The sequence below is a fragment of the Chroicocephalus ridibundus genome, chromosome Z (genome assembly GCF_963924245.1).
Source record: "Chroicocephalus ridibundus chromosome Z, bChrRid1.1, whole genome shotgun sequence".
NCBI lineage: Eukaryota > Metazoa > Chordata > Aves > Charadriiformes > Laridae > Chroicocephalus > Chroicocephalus ridibundus.
In genome coordinates this window covers 13,781,607-13,789,453 of record NC_086316.1, presented here as the reverse complement: position 1 = coordinate 13,789,453, position 7,847 = coordinate 13,781,607, and the positions used below count along the sequence as shown (strand labels likewise).

At 42.9% G+C, this 7,847-nt stretch overlaps 1 long non-coding RNA gene across 1 annotated transcript; it reads left to right on the top strand.

The window, feature by feature from the left end:
* Positions 1-3,996, top strand: LOC134508790 (uncharacterized). The gene is made up of 5 exons (XR_010069143.1): positions 1-102; positions 1,375-1,455; positions 2,415-2,498; positions 3,429-3,488; positions 3,934-3,996. It is a non-coding gene; the product is annotated as an uncharacterized LOC134508790 (long non-coding RNA).
* The last annotated feature ends 3,851 nt before the right edge of the window (positions 3,997-7,847 follow it).

Below are 7,847 nucleotides of genomic sequence, written 5' to 3'. Positions count from 1 at the left end.
GTTCCATGGGAGAGGAGCTGCTCAGTCCGTCTGCCCACCCAGGGCCCTCTGCGGCTCCACGTGTAAGGCTAAAGACATTAAAGCAAAATCGCGTTATCTGAGGTAAGAATCCTCTTCGCCCCAGTGTCATTTGTGGGGTCTTCCCAGATGGGTGGGCTCGGCTTCTCCTGCTGACAACTGCAGGGCAGCTCTCAGAACAGTGATGACATCACGGTGACATCACAGGTACCTCTGAGGGTGTATCCCACTTCTCACAAGGGACAGCAGCTGCAGAGACCGGGATACCCTGGAGCAGCGGCACCATTCCCACTATGAAAGTCATCCTGCTTGGCTTTTTATCCCTCCTCACTTTTGCAGAGACTACCAGAACATTTATTTCACCTGAGGGTATGTTCTCATCAAAACTTTGTTCTGGTAAAAATGATTACAGAGCTTACGTTCTGCTAGATATCAAGGCAGGAGGTACTTCTTCCTTCTGTTATTCTTTAGTTAAATGAAGTTCTTCCTCAGAGAGCTTAATGAGACCATTCCCTTATACTGTTTATTTTAAAGACATTTTCTGCAGCTGGACTGGTTCTGCCAATGTGCACGTTCAAAAGCGCATGGGAGGCCAAAGTGCATGGAGCTTGTCCAGCACATCCAGCCACCACCCAGCATAACCATTAGCACCCGTAACACCAGTGAGAGGAGCATCTGCTCAGTCCTGTGAACCAAGCCACGGGCAGATTGAGAATCACATGGGGTTTGCCTCTGAGCTTTCTAGAGGTGCAGGGACAGCCAGTGCCGCAGAAACAGCACAGAGTTCCGTCACCAGGAACCGCAAAACAGTAACACTGAAACACTCCCGACTGTTTCTCCGGCTGGATCCAGCTCAGATGCCCTGTTTCATACAGGGAAAGGGAAAAAAGTATTGTTTCACAAGGTAAAAAAAGTACCCTTGGATTCCTGACCATTGTAGCCATTATCTTACGCTCCAGACCCAAGACTGGAATATTGTACTCTTAGCATACATAATTTTTTGCCCTGACAGAGGAATATTGTGAGTGGCACACTGTACAGCGAAGGCTGCAGCTGAGAGCCAAGTGGGGAGCCTGTGGCAGGAGCGAGTTCATGAATGTCGGCGTGTGCACAAAGCTGTTGGAAACTAGCCAGATTTAGAAATACAGCATCGTATAACTATAAAGACCATCATTAAATAATAACAGCATTTTGAAAAAGTGAATAGTACTGCTTTGTAATTTATTGAACTGGTTTTAGTCACTTGTTGCAGCAAACATTTGCAGCCTGTCAAGTCACCAGCGAATACAGGTTTTCAAAAAAGCATGTATTTGACTAGGCAGTTACTGACTGAGCATTTTCTGAATTACTCCAAAGTCGAGCTACCTGGAGATTACTGGGAAGAGGAGAAGGAAGACGACGATGATAAAAACGCCACTAATGTTGAACAAAGTCCTGGTAAGAAGATTATAGAAACCAGTAAAATGAAATTAAGTTGCAAATATAGATATTCCGTCTCTTCAAGACCGGGTGTTCAAAATTGTATGTGAAGTGGAATTCTCCCTTTCGTATAATGTGATCTTCACATTTGCAGTTATTTGCTGCTAATATTGTTTCACGGAGTCGCTGTCTCCACACGAGCCAAACGACTGCCTTAGAAACACACGCAAATTCAGTGGGGAGTCTGTAGTAGCAGGGTGGGATAAACACATCTGGGATCCTGTTAGAACAGTGCCCTGTCCTTTGCTCACACAATGGCATGTCTGTTGCTCATAGATGGGACAGAAATGAAAAGCCTGTCCGCGGTGGGACAGACAAAAGGGCGGACGATGGAACACCTCAAGGATGAAGTCAGCTTGGCTTTTTTTCTGTCAACATCTGAAATAGATAATTTGTAATACCACAGCATTATAACGTTCAACAATGGAATTTTAAAATACTCCTGTAAGGAATAGACATTCATTAACTCTTTCTTCCTCTAATGTATCAGGAAGGGGAAGATGAAAGAGAGAGGAACTGTGCTGTACTACTCTGTCCTTGAACAAAGTACGTTCAAAATTTGTACTATTCATTGATAAGAATGTTGCTGACTGGAAACAAAAAAAGTTATGAATCAAAAAATGGAGGAAGAAACATGTTATATGTGGCCTTCAGAACATTCATTTCAATTGCACTTTAGGCAGCTACAGAGTAGTGCAATACAAATTTTCAAAGAAGGGAAGGGTTGCTTTCTCTGTACGAACGACTGTATTTAATGAGCCACAACTCAGTCAAAGCACAACTAGGTAGGCTGAAAACCATCTGTCTCACTTGGACGTGACTGCTTTTGTGAATACTCCCATTTTGTGAATACTCTCTGGAAAATACCAGGCTTATTTGGCAAAGATAGGAGTTTAACTGAATATGCATTCATTTAGAAATTTCTGCAAGGGCACCTGTGTCCCACCTGGATGACGGAGTGGATCTGTTAAAGAAGACTATGCAGAATTTGCAGGAAAAAGGTAAGTAGCAGAAGATACCACTGAAGCCGTGTGAAACTATATACAGCTGCTTAAGTAGTAGTAAGGTCCAGAAAGAGCCTGGCACACGTACCTGGCAGCTATGCATCTCAAGTTGTATCTTGTGTTGCATTCGTTACCGATACAGCTGTTCTAAGAACAAGACAAAATAATGAGAGGTTAGCTCAAGAAATGCTAAACCAGTCCCAAACTACTACAGAAACTTACAGAGCCACAGGTGTGAGAGAATGAATATCCTGCTGCCCTCCACCTTTTAACCAAATACATTCATAGACGTAATTTGGCTTGTGAGTGATCAGATCCCACGGGTTCCCACTTCATTTCATTATGGCTCAAGAATCCTCTTATCCTGTCTCCTGCTGTCTGGTGACCTCTGTGATCACCAACACTGTTTTCAGTTCATGTTTAAGGAGAGCCCACATCTGAATTAATTGCAGAAAATAAGGAACGCCACAGTGCCTGTCAACACACGTGGCACTGTGGACAGATTGACAGAACCCCTTCCCACTTCTGCCTGAATCATTCCTTTAAGACATTTCTGTAACAATTTAGACTGAACAATGCAGGATGACTAAAATGGCCTATAACGGTAATGATATTTTTGCTGAGTGACTAACTGCATATAGGAAGTGACATCCTGGTGCTGGCTATTACGCTTATCCGCTCTGCCAAGAAGTGTGAAAGGGGGTCTCACGTGCAAACTCTTAAACCAGCCATAGCACTGTGGGCAAATGACGCATTGCCTTCCATACACAGCCATCAAAAATCAAACATGGATCTGGAAAGTGCTTCTGCAAAAATAGTTCTGACTTAAAATTTGTAACTAGACTGGGTTTTTTGTAAGTAGTTAGTTTCTACTCCTAAGAGATTCATCCTGTGTAACTTCAGCTTCTTCATTATTACTGCTTGTAGTGAAATTCACCTCCACCAAAGAAGAGGAAGAGGAGAGCTCCCAGGAAGAGCAGGCACGAGGTAACAGCTAATTGGTGTTTTCGTTAGGGTTTCTAGTATTATAGCATCACACTGAAAAAAACTGTTTTGCAATGCCAATCTGACAAGATTTTCCCAGTTTCACCAAGCTCCAGACCAGGACTTCCTTTGCTATTTCTAAGTTCATAACACATCTCTTCAAAGTTCTCAATTTTCTAATCACTGCAGAATTCCAAAGTACTGGAGAATAAAATATAGGGGGTCTTTTCTAAAGAAAGCAGTTCTCACTGCTTTTCCAAACATGTCTGCTAGTGAACTACATTAATTTCTAATTTTTCTAACTTTTAGACTTTTGACAATAATGAAGCAGGTTTCCTAGGCACGGTTTCTCTCCTTCCCTTTCATCTCAGACGTTAAAACTTTCTGATTTCATTTGCTCTGCTTTGTCTTAGGAAAAATCTTTGCAGCTGTTCTTTTTTCTTTCCAGAATCCAGATTGGGACCCCATTACCCTACCACTCTCATACAGAGCCACCATGAAGAACTACCTTTGGATGGTACGGTAGAGAACTCAGCAAACGATTAAATCTAAGTTCAATTCTTCTAACTAGACAGTAGAGGAACAACATCAACTCTAAATTTGGTGGTCAGAAATGAAAAGAAAAAGGAACTTGAAATCAAGAGACTTTGTCACATCTTCATCTGAGAATCATAGAAGTAAAAGTCATTAGGCAAGCCCTGTCTTTGAGACATGTGCTAATTAGCAGGTAAAGAAACCAAAGTCCCAAGACGATGAAACTTGGCACAGGCCACATTAGCAAGCTATAGGAAAAGTAATGCAAATAAGTACTTGGAATCTGAAAACATGCTTCTATCTCAAAACCTTCAAGAAGGCTTCAGGTTGTGTATCTCTTGTTTTTCTACCTCCGGTTACATTTTAATGCTACCCTGCAACTGAGGGAAAATGTATGTGTTCATAATGAACAAAAATGCGTTCATTAATGTACGGATGAAGTTAAGTTTCTACTGAACTGAATGGGAGACAGGCTTTTGTGGGCAAATTGTGTGCAATTTGGCCTCTGAGATTGTATTGTTTTTTCTCCATATTGATTCTTGAATGAAAACAGCGGTATATGCTTTCTCTATCTCTGGAAAAATATATAAGCTTGTTTCTGAATAGATAGAAATACCTATCTGAATAGACAGAAATAATTAGAAACCTTAACTTCGGAAAGTTAACAAGATCTAGGAGAAACTGACGGGGGTTTAGATCTAGACAAAGTATAGCAAAACTAGGATACAAAATAGCAGTAAAAATCATAAAAGACAGAGTGACCAGCTCACTGGAGATAGCTCTGAGGTTCATTCCTTTTCACAGGCAAAAGCACTAACAATGTCGAAATCACGTGTGTTACAGCAGCCACACACAAGTTGGTTTAAATCCTACAACAGTCAACTGCTTGCAAATTATTTATAATCCCACTTGTTTCTCTTCAAGCAAAAGAATCAGATATGCATTTAAATGACAGATGGACATGTGGAAAAGACATGGATATTTCAATTGCATCAAAGGCATTTTCATCATCAAACAAAAGCATGTAATCAAATTCCTGACCTCAGTGACATCAGGTACCATCCAAGCAACGCATTTTTCCAAGAAATGCCAAGTGAGAATACAGCAGAGTAGCCCTGATGGATTTTGCACACCGTAAATTAGGAATACATAGAATTGACGGTTCCACGGATGCCTAAGACCACCCCATCTCCTCAGAGGTGAAAAAATGGGTTCTAATAAACTCAGAGCAGCAGGATCTCCACAGTCCCTGGAGCCTGCTAAACATCTGTCAGAATTACTCTTTATGGTGGATATAAATCGTGTCTAGAAAGATTGGAAAGTGTGCTTTGGGCCAAGTCATCAACAACGGAATGGATTTAGGTTTTCACAGAACTGGTCCCTTTATGAAGAAGTGCTTATTTTTATTTCCAAATCACATAGATATAACCCCTTTCTACATGCATTGATTTGTCCAGGACATGAGCTGTGTGCATACTAGTGGTGTGGTGTGTGCTTTACTGTTCTAGTGTCATACAAGGCTGATTTGCCTGAGAGGAACACAGCTCAAGAAACAAGAAAAGAAGATTGTAAAGTAAATGTAGTGCTCATTGTGTCATGTGTAGCTGTTGCCTGCATCTTCATAGTCTTAATATGTTGTTGGATTGCTTTCATCAAGTACAGAGTGAAAACATGGTAAGTTTTCCAGTCATGTGCTGTGCTTCACTTCATTATTTGGGTAACGAAGTAAGGTGCTACTCCAAACACAGGATTAGACTATGCAAAAATGTGATAAAACCTCAAAAAGGCTGTACAGACAGAGTTAATTTGCTTACTTTTTCCCCTGCAAATGAAAAGTGAAGGCAGAGTTATTAAAGAACAGAAAATTATGTTATTACCAAGAGTGTATGTACTAAACATTTCCGTATAAATTGAGATGCTTACCTTTGACAGTTCAAACATTGACAAAAAGAAGAAAGTTCAGTAATTTCTTTTCTGTCTTCAACACTATCTGTTAGGTTTCTATTGGATTGCTCTGGTGAGAATAATGTAATGATTTTTGTTCTGTGTTTTAGGATTGTTTCTACTGCATTCAGAGGAAAATTCCCATGAACAACAAAGATACTTCTGCATCTTACTTTGACCCTCTGAAGGGAGTTCCTGATTCTTCCGTTTCCTGAAGGGTGGGGTGAAGAAAAATCATCAAACATACAGAATAAAGGGAAAAGCACAAAATCAGAAACACTATGTATCATAAATTCTATAGTTGATATACCACCGATTTCTCATGCATTGAGTCTCAGCAGCATTCCTTGAGGACCTAATGAATTAAGAACTTAATGATTCCCTAATGAAGACTTAAATAGAGGCCACAAGTAAACTGAATCTCATTAACAGTGACTGACAAGCTCTGTAACTCAGATGCTGGTGTATGTGCAACTGTACTTATAGAAACAGTACTTGTGATTCACTACATCTGTAACTTGAAATTTCATGACAGGGCAGAATAAAGCTTACATTCTCATAAGACAGTGATGTGTAATTAAAATTTGATCAAAAATGTTTGCAGTCGAACATTAATTGCTTCAGAATCAAGTGCCAGGAGATACAACCATGACCAGAAGACAGCTCCACATTATTCCTCAAGTTAAAAAGGAACATCTGAAACACAGTGACTTCTTGAAATGAATTCAAGCAGTCCAACATTAGATGCACCCACTGAATAGCAATGTGGTGGTGATGGATCTCTGAACAATAATTACTTTTTAAATTAGGAATTTTTTGAGCAATAATTAACTAACTTTTTTTTTTAAATGTCTGTTGTTTGGGAAAGTTATGTGAACATACATGCACTTTGGAAAGTCTGTCTGCACAACAGCCCTGTATGCTGTTTGTATGTATACAGTAACGTGCAAGCCCAAATAATAGCAGGGCAGGTGTTTTGAAGAGAAAAAAAGATCTCTTGGTAGGTCTCTTAAGAGAATACAAGTTTTCCACTTCCTCTGCTTTTTATGCACCACCCCAAACCCAGAATCTCATACCAGTCTGCCACTCCCAGGCAGTAGCAACAATCCTTCAGTTGACACTACTCCAACATGGGGAAGGAAAGTGCAACGAGACCCACAGGATCAGAACTAGAGACCGGTCTACGGCCATTTCCTCTTGTCCTAGCGCCTGTTCCTTGGGAGAGCAGGCCTGGGCAACTCTCCTCCAGCCGGGGCACAACGGCTGTCCCGACCCGAGTGCTTCTGACACAGCTCACAAATAAACACCTACACCCGGCACGACAAAACACCACTTCCCCAGCAGGAGCGGGTGTCCCCCCAGCGCCACAGCCTATCTTTCCTCACCAGGGAGGGCTGCGGGCACGGCTCCCCCGGCACCTCCCTCCTCTTCCCCCAGCGGGTGCCCGCGGGAGGCGGGACACTTGTTCTCTCACCGCCATGCCAAACGTCGACTGAAGCCTTACTTTCCGAGACAGCTCCTGGCGGGCTCGGTCCCCGCCATGAGGGCTGCGGGGGGGCCAGCTCCTACCGCCAAGGGCCGCGGATCCCCCTCGCCGCCGGAGGAGGCGGCTGTGCCCCCCTTCCCTTTCCCTTTCCCCTTCCCTTTCCCTTTCCCTTTCCCTTTCCCTTTCCCTTTCCCTTTCCCTTTCCCTTTCCCTTTCCCTTTCCCCTTCCTTCCCGGTAGATCAACCGCCCCCCCCAACTCCCTCACACCGCCTTTCGAGGCCCCGCCCCCTGCGCTCCCACTGGGCGGCCGGTGCCGCGCGTCGCCTTCATAGCGGCAGGTGGGTGGCGCTGCCGGCGCCGCGCCTTCCCGCGCTCTCCCCTCAGGTGCACAGGCGGG